Source organism: Manacus vitellinus, unplaced genomic scaffold, assembly GCF_001715985.3.
Source record: "Manacus vitellinus isolate BGI_N305 unplaced genomic scaffold, ASM171598v3 scaffold_7_pilon, whole genome shotgun sequence".
NCBI classification, from domain to species: Eukaryota; Metazoa; Chordata; class Aves; order Passeriformes; family Pipridae; genus Manacus; species Manacus vitellinus.
The window spans coordinates 13679049-13697204 of NW_021940813.1; the positions used below are offsets into that span (position 1 = coordinate 13679049).

At 41.0% G+C, this 18156-nt stretch overlaps 1 long non-coding RNA gene across 1 annotated transcript; it reads right to left on the reverse strand.

The window, feature by feature from the left end:
* Positions 1 to 15130: 15130 nt before the first annotated feature.
* LOC108641600 lies at positions 15131 to 17422 on the reverse strand. Its single transcript, XR_001922116.2, has 3 exons — positions 17325 to 17422; positions 16768 to 16813; positions 15131 to 16414 (listed from the first exon to the last, which is right to left on the reverse strand). It is a non-coding gene; the product is annotated as an uncharacterized LOC108641600 (long non-coding RNA).
* Positions 17423 to 18156: the final 734 nt, after the last annotated feature.

Here is an 18156-nt window from a genome sequence, read left to right on the forward strand (position 1 = left end):
AATTAAGTGTCTTTCGAAACAGGCTGTTATCCAGTTGCAGAGAACAGCTCTATGACCTGTTTATGCAGAAGACCAGAGTGAATTTATGCAGAAGACCAAAGTGAAAAACCACAGGGGTTCCTTTCACCTCTACAATCTGTGAAAGATACACCTGATGTTTATAGACACTTTGGTTCCTGATCATGCTGACGTTGCAGTAGTGTCTGTTCCTGAGCTGACTCGAGGCATGATGTGGTGCTGCTCTATTTGCTACTTGTCAAATTTGGCAGATACAGGGAGGAGGGGAATACATCATTTGCAAAGAAGAAAAAAAGGCATTCTTCTCACTTTTCTTTTCTAATGTCAATCAGTGGAGCAGCTGATTAAAAAAAAAAAGAAAGAAAAAAAAGGGGCAGAGAGAAAAGAACCAAAATCCAGTACAAAAGTTCATACCTATGTGGTAAAATTTTCAAAATAAATATGTGGATGTAGAGAAATTCTTCAGAAGAAAGAGGTCACTCAGATCTCAATAACCAGCTCTGGCAGTTTGCATCTCATTCACTTCCATCTCTTTCCATGCAGCACATCTGAGCAAAGCCCAGAGCGCCAATGCCTGTGCCTTGGCTGACGTGGATGAGGATGCACACAGGAGAAATGGAAATGCCATCATGTCCTCCCCTGTACTCTCTGATCCTGATGCCTGCTGGCTATGAAATGATGCTTTATCACTTCTGCTTTACACACACACTGGCCAAACCTTAATGTGCATTCAGAGCAAGCTGCTTTTCCTGGGCATGCCAGCTGCAATGCAGAGTAAAAGGAAAGGCAAACAGGCACTTAAATGGGCTTTGAAGCCCTCATTGTGATGCAGTGAGAATAAAAGTCTCTTTGCTGCCAAAAAAAAAATCAATTCGCAGCAGTACAGAGGCTCACTTTTCACTGTACCCCCTGCTTACACTGGTGCTCTTACTTTGTTATGTTCCTCCATAAATGGATACCAGCTACATGGTCTTAACTGACATAAATCATCCCGTGCTGGGAGAGCTCCCCTATTCTCCTAACTTGCCTTGGTCACCTGCCTTTCAGCATGGAGGTGGATACGACATGGAGGTAGCAAGACCTCCACACATCCCTCTGCTCAGTTGGGGCACCAGGCCAGGAGCTGGCTGGGCAAGTGGCACGAGTGGGAGCTGGATTTGGGTTCCCCTTCCTGCCGGTTAATTTTGGTAACAGCACTGCCAAGGGCAGATTTCCCATCACTGAGCCTTTGCCTTTCTCCCCTCCCTCATCCTGCAAGCTCCTCAGGTATAGGGGTCTTTTTTTGGCTGTGTAATGTACAGTATTACATCAAATAACAAATAAATAGCCCGTAACAGTCCATGTTGCTCCATTCCTCCCCTGGCTGCATACTTTGCACCTTTTCTACTCGATGTTTGTCCATCCTAGTCAATACAAGCAGGTCCCTGAGCACAGGACCACAAGTACCTACCCTGACGTGCCCTGACTCCCATTTTGGCTGAGCTAGTGCTCTGCAGAGCAGCTTTGAGGCACAGACTGTCAGCAAAGGCAGCAGGGTGGCTGTCGCTACCAGGCAGTGTGCCTACAGCTGCCTCCATCTGCCAGCCAGATGGTGAACTGGCACCGACACAGGCTGTCCCAGAGCAGCCAGTCCTGATGCCCAGGGAAGTTTCTGGGCATTCTTCACTTATGAGTATAGACACACGGCCATGGTCAGCACGTCCGTCAGTCCGTATCGCACCGACACAGCCAACGTCTCTATGCAGACGGTGCAGCTGCATCCTGAAAGCAGGTCCAACAGATGTGAACACTGTTTTTTAAAACCAAGCTGGACTGAACTTTTAGCCCAAAAAGAGTGGGAGGTAAAGCACTGTCATATCCATTTTATTGCTTTCATTCCTCAGCTGTTCCAGAGACTGGAGTTGTTTCTGACATAATTAGGGCTCTGTTGCTCTGCCTACAGAGCTCGTGGTACAGTCCTTGCGAAGAAATCTTGATAGCAGTTATCCTCTATTGCTAGGAGATTTCTGCAATAACCTTTGTTTTTCCTTTGTTTACTGAAGAGGTTGGCATAAGAAAGAGGATCTTTATGTTGCACAAAACATATCAGAGCCCTGTGAGTAGCTTCTCAAAAGCAATAGATTGCATATTAACTTCATGGGCAATCCTTGAATAACTAACTGGACAAAAGTCATTGCTCCCAAAGTCTGCTCCAGGTAGATTTTGCCTTTTGGTATTATTATTCAGCTTTGTACCTGAGGTTGAGAAGTAAGATGGAAAATATCAAGTAGTCCCAATTGCTATTTATATCACCCTAAGTTATGGAAAATATAAGCTTTATTTTGAATAGTCCTTGCACCAGCTTTTTCTGAGCAGCTGCACAAAATCATTACACTTCACAAAATTAATGTTTGCTCGACTTTGGAAAAAATAATATGCACAAATCAGTATTTTGTTTTGATAACTTAAAAACTTATTATCTCCAAATGTTGGATTCTAGGTAATGATTGATAACAGGAAATTTTACCTTGAAACTGTCCTTTTTTTTTTATAAAAGCCCATAGGTCTTGGTGAAGGACTCAAGTTTATAATGAAATCTGAAAATGATGGTTTAGTTATTTTGCATTCTCAAGCTGGAGAGACAATTGAACTAGTTTCTTGGAAAAGCAAGCTCAGGTTTGTGAGATGAAAATCCGACCACAAGATGGCATCTCTTTCTCACAGTAACATCCAGTAATGGGCAGGAATATTTCTGAAAAGAAAATGAAGCAGTGATGGGTATTTCAGTAAAACAAAACCATTTTAGACAGGACATTTGCTCATAGTGCTGCACAGCATAGGGCTGGTATAAGATTGAAGTAAGAAAATGTGGAGCAATGAGCATATCTTCCTCTCACCCCACCCAAACTGTGGTTTGTTCTAGTTACAGATCCTAATGAAAATTGTGATCTAATGTTTTTAATTGCTGCAATTGAAAAAGAAAAAAAAAGTCTGAATACATCATAAATGTAATGCAGGCACTTTGGGGCTTTTAAAGGGAAGGCTGATCACTAAAACTGTTTTGAGAACCTTTTGATTGTGAATTACTCCAAAAGACAGTCTGTGGCTGATGTTCGTAACAGCAAAAGATTTTGTCATTCTCAAGGATGAGACAACTGTTTCCTATAATTCTTTGTTTCCAGTATATGCCTAATATCTGTGGTATGTTTCCAGTTATCAAAGGGTGATGAGACACAAAATAAAGCTACAGATTCATTTGAGAATTACATTAGTAATATTACCACAGGGAAAACGTGATTGCCTCTGGAACTGATATAGTATGAAAGCTAAATTTAAAAATATGAACATTTTAGCTGACACTGCTGTTTAAAACAGAAGGCTTTAAAAAATAAATGTATTTTATTTCTTATGTGTCCTATTAAGTAGTTCCTTTCCAGTCTCAAAGCACTGTATGAATTAAGAACATGAATGTGAATCCTCTCTGGCCTCAGACATTTCTTCTCCCAGAGTAACACTACGTCCCTTTGCACCAGCAGCAGTGCCTCAGGGTCCCCAGTGCCATGGGGGACATGCCCCCCAAGCAGAGGGAGAGAAAAGGCATTATGGCTCCCTCCAGACTGCCTTCTGCTTCATGGCATCAGCAGCAGCAGCAGCAGTGTATTCACCACCATCTGGTTTTAGTTAGGGTTTAAATAGCAGCATCTGATGAGGGACATGGTAGGGAAGAAGTGGTTGCACCCCAGGTAGAAGGTGCCTGAAATCTCCTTCCTGGCCTGGGTCATGCCTCTCTGCGCTGGCGGCAGACGAGGTTACAGGCAACCCTGAGAGCAGGGGAGTGGGGGCAAGCAGACAGAAAACAGATGCACTGGAAGTGTGTAGGGTGGACTGTGAAATCCCCCAAAACATCAGCCTATTTGGACAAGAGAGTGTCATGTAAATCACAGTCCTTCCAAAGGCTGTTCCTCTAAGGGTATGTGTACATTAGACCTTGCTCAGGCACTGCCCTATTTGCTGCCGCTGTTCTGCTTGCTCTAAAGTGAAATATCTTGTAAATGTCCTGTAAATCACAATTGGAGACAGCAAAAATGCTGCATCTGGCTGAAACTACAGTGAGAGTTTCAGGAGTCTGGCTGCTATCATCTGTATTGGATTGACAGCACCTCTTCACAAAATTTTACATGGGCTCTGTAATGACCATGAGAGGTCATGAACCCACCACAATGGCTCATCAGGCAGACAGTATCATGTTTCTCAGTAAAATACTGTGGCTTCAGCTCATCTGCTGAACCGTGAATATTGACTGCTGAAGCACCTTTGTCCTACTGAAGGCTTTCACTAATGCATTGGACAAGTATCCTGCTGCAATTAGCATCCGAAATCTAAGAAACAAAAGCACAGCTCTCTTCAGCTATGGCTTGGAGAAATGCCTTACCAAAGTTTTCCCAAGCTCTGCCTCTTTTGTAGTTGTGTAAGAGACTCCTTGTTCCAAAACTTTAAGTGAATGATTGTGTACTACTCCCATGTTTATTAGTGTGAGGCAACATTTTCCAAAGCTTTGTCTGTTCTTGAACTGAAAGAACCATGTAATTAAAAAAAAATAAATATGAGAAGTGTTTGGGAAATATCAGGGAAAATATAATTGAAATTGTTCTTTTTCCCCCCATTGAATTCTGTGTCATTTTTATCCAGCCTGTTTAAAAATGGCTCTTTTCTGTTTGCAGTAGGAAAACAATAGTGTAGACAAGTTATTCAGAACAATCACTTATTTGAGATCTCTTACAGTCAGAGAGCTTCAACAAAGCCTGTGTCATCACAGAAGCTCATGAATGCTATTACATATCTGCACACACATTATGTGACATTCCTGACACTCCACTGCCATCATCCCTGAAAAAATTCTTTAGGACACACTTTAGAGCTGAAAGCATCTTGCAAGAACTACCACAATTTAAAACACAAAATCAAGTTTTTGGGGGATATTTTTGATAAAATTAATTATTAAGCTTGTTCTCAGAATTATTAATGTTTTGTTCCTAGCACTGTGGCTTAATTTCAGCTTTCTCTGCACTGCTTTTACCCAGGAGAGCTATGTTCCATCTTGTGCTATGCTTGGAGAAAAGCCCACACTGACTATGCCAGCAGAGCTCCCAGTACTGTACATTGCTCGAGAAGACACGACTGCTTTGCCTACGTACCACGAATCTGAGTTTCCCAAGCCAGAGTGAGCCAGATTTGAGATCTTTGGACCAGCTCCTTCATTTACTAACACCTGAAAGCTGGGACTTCACGATAAAACTGCCTAGCCATGAAGGTAACCCTGGCTCTGTTACCAAATCTGGGAGTTCTGGTGCCTGAACTAGAGCAGGAACCAACTATGAACTGGCCTCTCTCCTCCACTCTGGTTCCCACAGACAGAATGATCAGATGAGAGCTGCGATGTATCTGGAGGTAAATAGAGGTGCAACTTCAGCTTAAATAGCTTAAATGGAACGTTTTCCCAGAGTTTCAATAATATCAGTCCACGTTCTAAAAGATATGTGACATACATAGAATATAATACATTCAGGCTTCTCAGATTCCAAAATGAGTGCATGTTTGCTAAGGTTATCCAAATAATTTAAAGAGATAGAATAAACAACAAAAGTAACATGTACTTCCATAACTTAGTATTTCTTCAGGTTGGAACTGAGTCATCTAAGATATTCACATAGCTCTCTTCTGACCATCACACTTCTTTTGCCATTGAACATCAGCCTACCTCACATGGTAAGTCCTTGTGGTTAAAAGATCTTCCCATTCTTCATACCTCCTACCAAAAGAATCTCTTGACTCTCTTTCTCCCTTATCTCCAGACTCCTCAGGTGGCTTCACATGGTGCAGTTTGCTCTAGCGTTGTGACCAGCACTCAGTGTTCAGTGAGACTCCCAGGGTCCAATGCAGTTATGATATCCAGCCTTTACCTTAAATCAGAGCTAATTCAGATTTGGCAGTCGTCACAGGGAAGGGAAAGGGAAGGAAGCCACGCAATGCACAGACAGTACATTGTGTACTGCCTTTGTAGCCCCATGTTTCATTTGGATGTCACACTAGTACTGTCACAGATTATAGTGAGAATCTTGGAAGCCATGGGTTAGAAGACCACCTCTCCTTCCCAAGGCTGCAACTTCCAGCAGCCTGCCAACAAATACTTATTTAATGGTACTTCTTTTTTTCACCTCAAAAGCCATCCTCCATGAATATTTTCCCTTACAGATGTTTTATCCAGAGACTTTTTTCTACACAGAGCTTGTATTTTTCCCTCTTTATGCATCTATTCATTTGTGGTATAAGACTTGCAAAGGTTTTAATATTTGTTCTGTTTTTCCATGGTCCATAAGCACATTATTGTGACACAAATCAGTGTTTCGGTTCTCAATGTACACAGCCTAGGGACAGATCACGGACACAGACGTGTCTCAGAAATACATCAGGGACTGGTAACATTTGCTGTGTGGTTAGCAAGAAAATTTTCTACTTACAGTAGATCCTTCCCAACTTGGCTGCAAAATTTATTTGAAGAATGGGATTTAGGAGATGATACAAATGCTATTGTTACAAGCAAAGAACATATTTATGACTTGAGAAGATGCTTGAGCACTGTTCTGGTTCCACAATGAGTGCATCTAATCAATTAGTAAAATCAGTAACATCTCTTCAAAACATTGTAAGGAACCCTTATGAAATGAGTATTGATGGCATCATGGGACACAGGTTCCACTACAGATCAGTTGGCCTATAATCTTCTCTTTTCCCTACAAAAGAGGGAGAGGGAGCACCACACTGCCAATAACAGAAATAGTAATCCAACGTTGACATTGCTATGCCATGTCCACGACATACCATTAAGGAGATCAAATTATGTCAAAAGATCACTTTAGATGGAAATGAAGAGAACCTCCCTCTGTTTTGTTTCCTGCTGCCTCTGCTGTGACTGGATTTCAGTGTTCAGACTGCAGTTTTCAATCCAAGGTGCAGGTGTTGCACCAAAGTGGTGGTGAGGATGTCCTGTATGATGCTTAAGGGACGGGAGCATGGACAGCTAACTGTGTGCAGACTTCTGTACTCACAAAACCAGCCTGGGTCCAGCTGGACACGACTGGATACAGATGGAAGAATTAGACCATGAAGCCCAGTGCTCTCATATCTGAAAGCAAACTATGAAGACATTTAAATGAAACCCTGATTTAGCCTGTAAGCATCCAGATTCTATTTGCACAGTGCCCAACACGCTGGGTTTTGGAAGTCTAGGGACCAGAAAATAAGAGTATTTGTTTTCTAGGTAGGATTTAAATAAGATTTATAGATCTATTTTAGCAAATAAATTTATTTATTTATTTGCCCAGCATTAATGTGCTGGATAGCTTCTTTGACTCTAAGTTAAAATGACCTAATAAAAATATCCAAATGTTTCAGTCAATTCTATGTGACTTAAAAGAGGATTATCGTGTGATCATATTATTTAAGTATTTTTCAGGCACAACTAAGAAAATGTAGTGATTGGAAAAGTATCCCAATTGGGACAGATAACATTTATGTGATATGTGGGCTGATGGGAGATTCAAAAGTGCTGTTTGTTACGCTACAGACAGTTATGAAACAAATGATCTGGCTCCAGCATAAACTGTTAAACTGAAAACATGCCAGAAGGAGACAGCTGTCAGTACATTAAAAAGTCATTTTCTCAGACAACAAAGACTTAAACCAATCATTTTATAAATGTATTTCTTTGCCCAACCAGATTTTGGTAATTCTATTGGTTCGCCTGCTGCATGGAGAAATAAAGTCAGCTTTTGCTCCTATGATTTGTCAGGAATTTCTACTTGGGAAGAACAGATGGTGCTAAAAAATTGAACAAGGATAACAGCATTATCAGCCTTTCAACTACAAAATCAATTCTTCCAACACACATTTAAAACTGAAGCAATGCACACCACAAACCTTTGACCACGGTCAATCCACAGTTTGGTTAAAATGACACTGTTCCCCGTGTTGAGGATCACATTTTGGAGTAACTTTCTCCAGATTTGTGGCAAAGTCCTTGGATTATAAATTAAAGACATGGCCAAACTTGCCAGTGGTGTATACTCGGATATCTCTATTAAATCAGTGAATGTAGGGACTTACACAGCATTAGGGTCCAAAGCCACACTTTCAGCACAATCTATGCCATGTCTCATGCTGACCCAGGTAACTGCCTGGACAGGTCTTAGGGAGGTTGGTCCTCCGGACAAAGCTCAGAGCACTGTCTTTTGCCCAAAATAATTTCGTGCTTTCATAGCATCACCCAGACAGTTATTCCTGGCTCCCCCACTGTCTTAACTCCTTTTCTGATATCACATCTAGAGAAACCAGAGATCCCAAATTACTCTGTCCATCTGCACCTGCATATTAAATAGCCTAGAAAGTAAAGGTAGCACTCAAGTGTTTTACACTGAAAAAGAAAAAGCCTGAAAAGCCTGAAATCCTAGATTTCTCACTTCAGAAAATAAATAAAATAAAATAAAATTCAGTACAAGGTAACCCAATACCTAGACTGCTGGGGGTTAGAGTCCCAAGGATCATGAGTACCAAGAGGACAAGAAATCTCAAGTTCACTAATTCAAGCCAGGGAATTTATGAGCAGGGAATGGGGTAGCTTTACAACCCTGTTAATGTCCATGCTGGCATGGATAATTTTGAGCTGACAAGCTATTGCTAGATAAAATACATTCACTTACTTTGCCTTTCACTCTTGTTTAGCAAGCCATATCTTGACAGAACTATCGCATCTGGTTTTACGTGAAACTTAGCTTACCTGCTACTTTTCTTAAAGGTAGAGTTCATGGTGTTGTTCTGTAGAATTTTTTTTCTTTTTTCTCTTCTTCTTGCTTGCTATTCTTCTGTTTCTCCTTTCCCTTCTCCCTCTTCTTCTTCCCCTTCTTCCCTCTTCTCCTTCATTTCTTGTGTCCTTTCCTACCCTCTTCCTCCCTTTTTTCCCTTCTTCCTATAACTAAAATCTTAGCCTGCTGTAGAGAGAAAAATGAAAAATTACATATATGGATGATAAAGACCCAGAAGCCAAACCACAAGGCAAAGAATCCTTTAATGTATTTTTAAATTCCACAGTTTGGGTCCAGGTTTCTGTGGGCTTGGTAAACATGAAACTGATAATAAGGTCACCCACTAGGATTTAAAACCGGGGGTCTCTTTACAGCACAGTACTTAGAGTGGCAGGTGGCAGACGTGCACAGATACAATCTGTTAAAGCAATAATAATGATTAGTACTCAGCACTCCTCTCTCTCCAGAAGCAGCACCACCTAATGAAAATGTGTTCTGCTGTAACCTAAATATGTCATTCCTAGAAACTTCTAAGACAAGTCTAATGGCACTGGTTGCATCCACCACCAGCAAGATCCACAGCTTCTGCCTCCAGAAAGATCGTGAGGCATTGGCTCCACTCTGCAGCACTGAGAGAAAAGGGCAGCCACATAAATCTGTGTGCCTGGTGTCTGAAGAATCTGCTGTTTTCTCAGAGGTGAACCCTGCACATCTGGCTCTGTCTGGCTCTGGAGGCATCTGCCCTGTGTGGGTGGGAGGGCAGCTGTGCCTGCATCCAGGAACCAAGAGTATCCCAAACCCCAAAACTGTCCCTGAGCCCCAAAGCTCACCCTGAACCCCAGTCAGGCACAGCCCCTTAGCAAAGCAGCATTCCTGGTGCCCCTTCCCTGGCCAGGTGCTGCTCATTCCAGCTAAGCAGGATGATTCAGCACTTGGTGCAAGGTAAGTGGAGATGCTGCCAAAGTCTCCCTCAGTGTGTTGATGCCTACACTGGAGAGTTACTCAGGGCTCTCAGCCAGTTTTCAGCCTGCACACATCCATCATCCACTCCTCAGTCTGGCGATTTCAGTCTGGCACTGCTTTAAGGCCCAAAACTAACTTAGCACCTCTCTGTTTCTTGGACTGAGTGGAGCTGCAGTGAGGGCACTGGAAAACCAGAGCACCAGTAGCCCTGCGTCCTTGTCTCCTCTGCCACCCCTGGGCACACCAGGGCTCCCGGGGGTGGCACAATGGCAGGCCCTGCCACACAGAGTTACTGCTCCATGCTCCAATACACATGAACGGGTTCAGGAACAATGAGTCAATGGGAGCATCAGTCAAGCTGTGACATGGAAATGTTCCCATGGAGGGCTAATGTGTAAGCTCAGAGCTGCTCCACTCTGAGGGAGGACCTCAGAAGTGTATAGTGGGCATATAACCCTGCAAGCATCGGATCTAAACATTCACATCCTGCCATAAATAAAACTTCCTGCAGAACATGCCATGTCACATGGTAAGACTTTTTTAAAAAGTAAATCACTCCCAATTGAGAAAATTTTTCTCATAAAAGTTGTTTTGAGCATTTACTACATATAAACTAAAGATAGGAAAGGGGAAAAAAATTCTCAGCATCTTAGTAATTTTAATGTACTCAATTAATTCCGCATAAACTACACCCATTTCCAGTTCAGACTCCATCTGGTTCGTACGATGTTGCATATTGTCACTGTTGATAGAATTTTCCCAGGAAGGAACAAGTGAGTAGAGTCAGCAGCTTTCCAATTTGCAAATATACAGTCAGTTACACTTTCTCAGACACTGATGTGCACACTCACACTTTGAGCTCTTGCTGAGTAGAGGTTTTTGACACCAGCCAGGCCCTGAGGCCAAGTCAGACAATGAAATGATGGTGGTACACTCTTCTCTGGGCCATCTGCAATGACATTCTTCTTAACCAGTGACTACTCTGATCCTCACCTCTTGCTAGAGCAGGAATGGGAAAGTCAAGTTCACAATATTTACAAAGCAAGCATTCCTATTTCCATTTGTAAATCACTGTTTGCTCATTATATTGTCCATCCTTCTTATGGTGATAAAATTGATGTTTGCTTCTGCCTATACTTTGGTATCACAAGCAGTTCTGTCCAGCTGCCTATGAAAACATAATCTTTATTCTTGAATTTGTGAGTGAATTAGGTATCTGAGAAAGAGTAGCCCAAGTCTGTTCAATGGAGGATGCACAAAAACTGTATATCCTGTATGATAATTCCAGATGCAATATTCTTAGGTGTGAGGCCTTCTTTGGGGGAAATTCAGCTTAGATTCCCACTTGTGTTTACTTTCTTTAGACAGTATTTTTAAACCAATATGTATTATAGACGTCCATTTGACTAGCCACCTTCATCTGTCAGCTATCACCTCATCCTAGCCACCTTGGCTGTTGTATGAAAAGGAGGGTAATGTGGGAAAAGATCAGACTATAATTCATCTGCTAAATACATTCTCTTAAAAAGAAAGTACCGAGGTAAATTACGCCTAACCAGCAGCTAAGGTAGCATCTGCATCTGTAGTTTCTACAAGGCTTAATAAACAAGGTACACTCTGTACTTAGGAGAGTGAGAAATCTTCTGAAAACGATTGTTTGTGCACATCACTCAAAGCAGGCATCCTTGATGGAGAAACCACTGATCTCTAGCTTTGGACAACCACGCTGCTTTTCTGGTTTTGCACTTGCATCTATTTCCTTTTTTAGCTGCTTAGCTGTGTGATGAATTGTAATGGAAGTAGTTCTGGGTAACACGAGTAAGAGTGGGCTAAAGCAGGCGAGTTGGTACATAAATTGGGCTGTTTGTTACAGCTTTTAAGTTGCTTAAACAGCCACACTGCTGAAATGTTGGTAACCATCTGCTACCAACATTTGTAAATAAATATAAACCAACCTAAATATTTCCTGGTTTGTTGCTCTGTTTCAGGCATGGGTCTCTTTTTTGAGGATTTTTTCTTAATTGACATGTAGTTTATGCACAAGCTTAATTTCTTCAGACTGTTTAGCTGCCTGGGGGTGATTTCACTACACTGTTTTTTGGTATCCCTGAATGCAAATTACACATGACGGAACAGAGAGGGAGGATGCCTAATTCTGATGATGATGATGATTATTGATATTATTTATCAGTGGCAAAGCAAACTGTTAAACTGTAAATTCTTCATGGCAGACTGGTTAGAGGGATTAATTGTAAGCTTTCTTTATGTGAATTTATTAGGCAAATCTGAGCAAGTGGAACAAACCTGTTCTCGTTACAGAAGGAAGAGATTTCAAAGCATTTAGGAGCCTTATGCAAACCACAGCTGTGTTTGACTCTATAGGAATAAGAGATGGAATTTTGGAAGTCTGAATCTTTAGTTTTGACCTTATATCACTGTGTTATACATAGCAGCTCTAGAACACTCCTCATTTCAATGCATCCTTTTCAAAGCTTCCTCTCTGACTTGTGATCGCACAATATCTCTTTTGTTTCCATAACAGTTGCTTACTGGGAAAAATAATATTAAGAAAACTGTAGTGGAAATCAGCTATTGGATACTTCTTCAAGCCTCTACCACATAAAATGTTACTTGTTGACTGTTGCTATCATTTTGCATCATAGTGCCCCAAGGAAATAAAAGCCGCTCACTCTCAGATCTGCTTTCCTTTCTTGACAGCTTTGTCTTTGCAACAAACAGTGCCTCCAAGCTAGGAGTACTCAAAGGGAAACTCACAATTTGCGGAAAATTTTTTAAAATACAATGAAGAAATGAAAAGACTTCTTGATAGCCAGATTTTCCTATATTAGAGTGTTACTTTCTGACAATGGGTAGTTTAGCTTTACAACATGATTTTACAACTCCTCCAACACACCAAGGACTGTGCTCATTTTAGACATCTTTTTTCTTTTATTGATGATCTACATTGAGTTATTATCTCTTATGTGAACATGATTTCTAAATCCACTGGTGAGATGTAATGTAGTAGAAATGTCTCTTAATTTTTAAAAAAACTTCATGTATTCCTTTCCCACTAGAGAGCTAGATCAAATATGAGCATAGCTATATTATTTTGTACAAACCAATGATTTTTTTTATTTTTTTTTTACTTGCTTCCAGATGACTGCAATGCTTATGAAAGCTGCCAGGATGCATTAAAATCATTCATGAATTTGTAATAAGGGTCTTAGGTTCCACACGGCAAGTATTTTGCAGTAGAAAGGATTCATTGCCAAAGGATTCATCCTTGTTAATAGCACACTCTGCAGTTGTGAAACACTGGCCTTTCAGACTTGAGCAAATAATTGAATGTCCTTTTGGCTCTGTTCCACTAATGACCCTCTAGATTAGGGCAGAATCCTAAAGTCAGAGAGTAAATGGGGTCTTCTTACTGGGATAGGTTTCTAAGTGTATTTGATATCTTCCTGTAAAGACGAAATAAAAAGTGAGGCTTGCTCTTGAAGAACAAAGTGTTTTGGGAAAAACGAGGAGCTACTTGGTTCCTTTGCAGCATTTTGAAACAAATATTAAGACTGGCATTAACAGAGTCTGAGTGGAAGTGTGTCTGTGTGTGTATGTGAAAGTGCCCCACGAAGCAGTAAAACATGTGTTAAAAAGGTATCTGAACAAAGAGAAAGAGCAAAGTGACCTAAAGATAAGGTATCAAACAAGACAAAGAACAAATGCAGGGCCACAAAATACACAAAGGCAACAAACATTCATGACATTCATGGATTTCTGAAGAGTGAAACAAAACAGTGAGACAAAGTATTCTTTATACTATCCCCTCCTAGAGAGTATAAAAAGCAATTCCAAAATCAGTTTACTTGCCAATCAAGAAGCCCAGAGGCACAATGAGGACACAACAGACAATATCCTTATCCTCTGTGTGATCACACATGTGATGTTGACCAGGCCATTTGAACACACACATTTTGATGCTTCCAAGTATGTGGGTGTGAAAGCATAAAGAGAAACAGTATTTTGCAGAGATTTTGTTTATAAAATCACATTCCGCTTCCCTAAGACCTCATGCTGAGCTCTATCACACTCATTTTCTATGCACTTTAGTTCTTCAAAATCCTTCAAAACCTAGGGATTCAAAACATAGACGTCCCAGGTAAATGATACACATGTCCCCCTGGCAAAAATGTTTGCTGTGATTGCTGTTCAGCAGCTTTAAGGAAGGCCAAAGGTTGCACTGCAAAGATAGGCTTCACAAAGCCATGGCAACAGAGGGGGTCTAGACAGCTCGAACAAGAATTCACAGGGATAAAATTGTTACAAGTGGACACAGCCAGCACAAAACCTACACATCATTTAAATTCTTCTTGAGCCTTTAAAACTGGGCAATAAATGGTTTACAGGCCTTGGCCGTCCCGGTTTCTTCTTCTTAAAACAATTCAGCTGAAAAAGAAAGTTACAGTAAAGGAAAGCCTTACAGATTGTGTCACCTCTTTATAATAGTGGTAAAAACTAGTCAGATCATGCAATATATTTTCTCTAAAATAACACAGGAAGTTATACTAGTCTTCCAGAAGGATTTGAAATGAAAGCTTAGTGTTATACTGCAGAATCAATGTGGAAGTTTGGGAGATTTATGGTTTGATTATAACATGAAACGTTCTGGTTTCATGTTGCCGTCTCAGATTCAGAGCAGTTTCCAAGTTTTCATGAAAAGTTTCTATGTGCTGAAAATTAAGACACTTTTGGAAGTCTGTATCTTCTTTCCTGGCTACACAATGCAATGTGTCAATCTGGAAAAGTCTGAAGTTGGAAACTGGATTCTCTCTTTGGTGCAAAAGCCAGTACATCCTGATATGTTAGATCAGTCTCCACACATAGATCAAGAGGCCTTACAGGATCATCAGTTGGGCATGTCTAAGAGTAACAACAAAAGAGCAATATATGCCGAAATGAGGACTTCAGTGGATTTAGGATGATCAGACTGTGCACCGGAAAATCTACATACTGTCTTCCTCTGAATGTGTTCTGACTTCACAGGTGGCCTATCCAGAGTCCTATACCATGCTCTGGCATATTAAAAAGATTTCTTCATCCTGGGCAAAATTGAGTAGCTCCACACAAGCCTGACCAAATACTCCTTCATCTGAGGGGATGGATCCAGCAAGCACACAGAGCTTAACCTGCAGCATCAGCCACTTCAGAAATGGCAGTGGCAGCAGGATGAACAAGATATATGTGAGATGCTGTATTCAACAACTCCTTAAAGTACTGATGCATTCTCAGAAATCCCAGCCTCCTCTCTTTTCCTCTCTCCATTCCTTCCAGCCACTTCCTCACGTTTCCTCACACACTTTTTTCGGAAGCCATTCAGTTCTTTGCTGCACTATGGCAGAGTTTGTAGCAGTGGAGCAGGAAGAAGCGTTAGCAGTCATAACAACTTCATAAATGTCTGCAGTGTGGTTATTTTCTTCAGTTCTGGGGCCTCTGAGCGCTACTCCAATATAAACATGGACAAGCAAAAGATAAGAACATGATCTAAGTAAGAAAGAAATCTGCTGCTCACTAGCCCAACACACCCAATGCTACCAGCTGGCTTGTGCGTGTCTTATTCAAATGGCTGCTGTGCCTTGCACCAGGCTCAGGCCAATAAACACGGCAACTAAGAGGAAGCCCTCACTGACTGGCATGTACCACACTCCTCATTTCTGCATATTCGAATACTTTCAAAACAGGTTTTTATTTTCCAAAGCAAATGACGCATGTAAGGCATGGTTTATACTCTGTAATTCTCATAACCAGGTTGGAAGACCAACTTCAGCTTCGAACTATTCCTCCAGCTCTGAAAATTCAACTTCAGGGATGAACATCCGCGACACTCGTTCTGTAGTTCTACCTATCACACATATGGACTGATATCCATGTGTCTGAGAGCCATATGTGTCTGTTGGAAACCAATCATGTTTAAAAGAATTCCAATGTCCACGAGTCTCCAACAGGCAAACCTGTAATCTCTACACAGAAAAGACAGGCGAGTAAGGACACCAGCCATGATCTGATGATTTAGTAGCATCTGGCAATCTGGCTGCTACATTGCATCTAATAGTATTTCATCAAGAGTGAGAGCTCCATGTTAAAAAAAAAGGGGGGGCATAGCAATGAAAATCATTTACAGTCTTATGTATACTTACTTCGGCTCCATAGAGATCAGTGTTCTGCATGAATCACAGTGGTACACTGATGGTTTGGCCAATACTCAGACTACATCAGGGAAGAGAATTGCATATAATAATGCAATATCCTGTTTGGAGGCTTAAGAGGCAAAAATTCAGCAGTAATCACTTCCAAGGGTAGTAATGTAGTTCGTATAGCCTTCATAACGACTCCACAGTTATTTAGTCAATGCAAATGGAGTCTGATATTGAGCATCAAGAAGATAAATTAACAACAAAATGAGTCTTACTCACACATCCACCTACGTCAGTGGTGGACTGCAAAGACACAGCATGCACTCTTAAAGTATGTTGCCCTCCTCTTTAAGTTGCTGAGATGGCTGAAAGGGAGGCAGGAGCAAACCCTTTCTTTACTAAATACTGTGTGAAGAAACAAAAAAAGCTGTTAAAATTTAGTAAGCAAATTTTCCATTGGAATTAATGACTAGTTCATGTTATAAAGGCCTTTTGGTTTACCAATCATTTTGGCTAACAGTGAAAACAATAGTATTCTTTCATGAGCTTCAGATTTGGCAATAACATGCATGAAGTGCCAAATGCCAGGATGTTGGCCTTCTTAATTTTTGTTTAAGACCCAGTTTTCCAGACAAACCAACTGTAGTCTAATTAATTAAAAACAAACAAACTAAACCTCAAAATTTGACATAAACCATACCATCAAATCCCCAAAAATTTAATGATATAAGCTTATTTGATATAAGCTTCCTTCTTACCTCTCTCCCCAGCTCCAGGCAGTTCTCTTCTGTGTCTGAAGTCATGCTGGAAATAATTTAAAAAGCAAAGTCTTGGCTGAGGACCCCAAATGTCTTATGGTCAATGAATATATCCCCTGAAGACTTGCCTTACATCTAAAATGGAATACCAAGGATTCTACAACTATAGCAGCTGAAAAAAAAACCCCATCCAAAATAAACCAGGGGTTATCATCAAGCTGGATATAAGGCAACGAACAAAAGCTAACAAACAGAAGACTCACTGTGTCATGTCTAAAATTAGACTGCATTGACATCTGCATTGTCACGGGTTTGTGGAATACTCAAAGGCTATTATATTATTGTTTTAAGCATCATATATCTCTTTATCAATTTGATAAATACAGCTAGTTCAGTGTATTGCTAGTTCAATGGGTAAGCGACAGGATAATTTCTTACAGGAACAAACGATGGAGTCAGTATAATTGGTACAAATTGCAACACTGAAAAAAAAAAGCAAACAGTAAGTCTTCTGAAGTTCCTGAAAGAAACAGGGCAAACAGAAGAGACAGCATTACCTCTGTCACTGCCTCACAACACAGCTCAGTCCTGAAGTTGACTCCCTCAGTCACCTGTACAGCTGCAACCAGCCTTGTTGGCAACGTGAGCTGCAGCAGTGCCTGCACAGGAAAAGAGATGGGAACATGGAGCTGGAAATGGGAGGAGTGGGTGGGAGAACTCGGGATTTAGATCATCTGAAACCGACATGGAATCACACCTTAAACTGCTTAAAATAAGCCAGGTCATTTTGAGAGAAATGACTTAAGGAAGTGCGGGGGTGGTGATCCGGGCAGGCTTGAGAACATTGCCCCCTCTGCCTGAAGCAGGGATAAGAAGGCAGGACAGGCTGAGGAAGACAGAAAGATTCCTCTCAGTTGGATCTGGCTAGACACATTTTCCAGCACACCTGACATACCACTGGTCTCACATGCCTTATCATACCACCTGAAACTGCATATAGCAGAGTGATTCTGCCCAGGCGATTTTAATGAAGAAACTCCAAGTTACAGTCTGAAGAAATCCAGCCAACTAAAAGAGGGGAGGGAGGAAAAAAGTGGAACAATTACCCTTGTATCACTGCATGAAACCATACACTGAAAATGAGCACTAAAATCTGACCAAAATGAACAAAGATACAAGATCAAAAAAAAAAAAAAAAAGAATCACTGGAGCTTTGAGACTTTATGCCACCAAAACATAGACATTTCTTGAAGCGTCTGGGTAGTTCACCTGATTCCAATCAACTGTGTTTGCAGAACGTGTGGTTTGATCCATATGGAGAAATATTTCACTGAGATGGAAAGTGACAAATCATAGCACAGGTCTGATGTGACTCGTTCAGAAATTAAT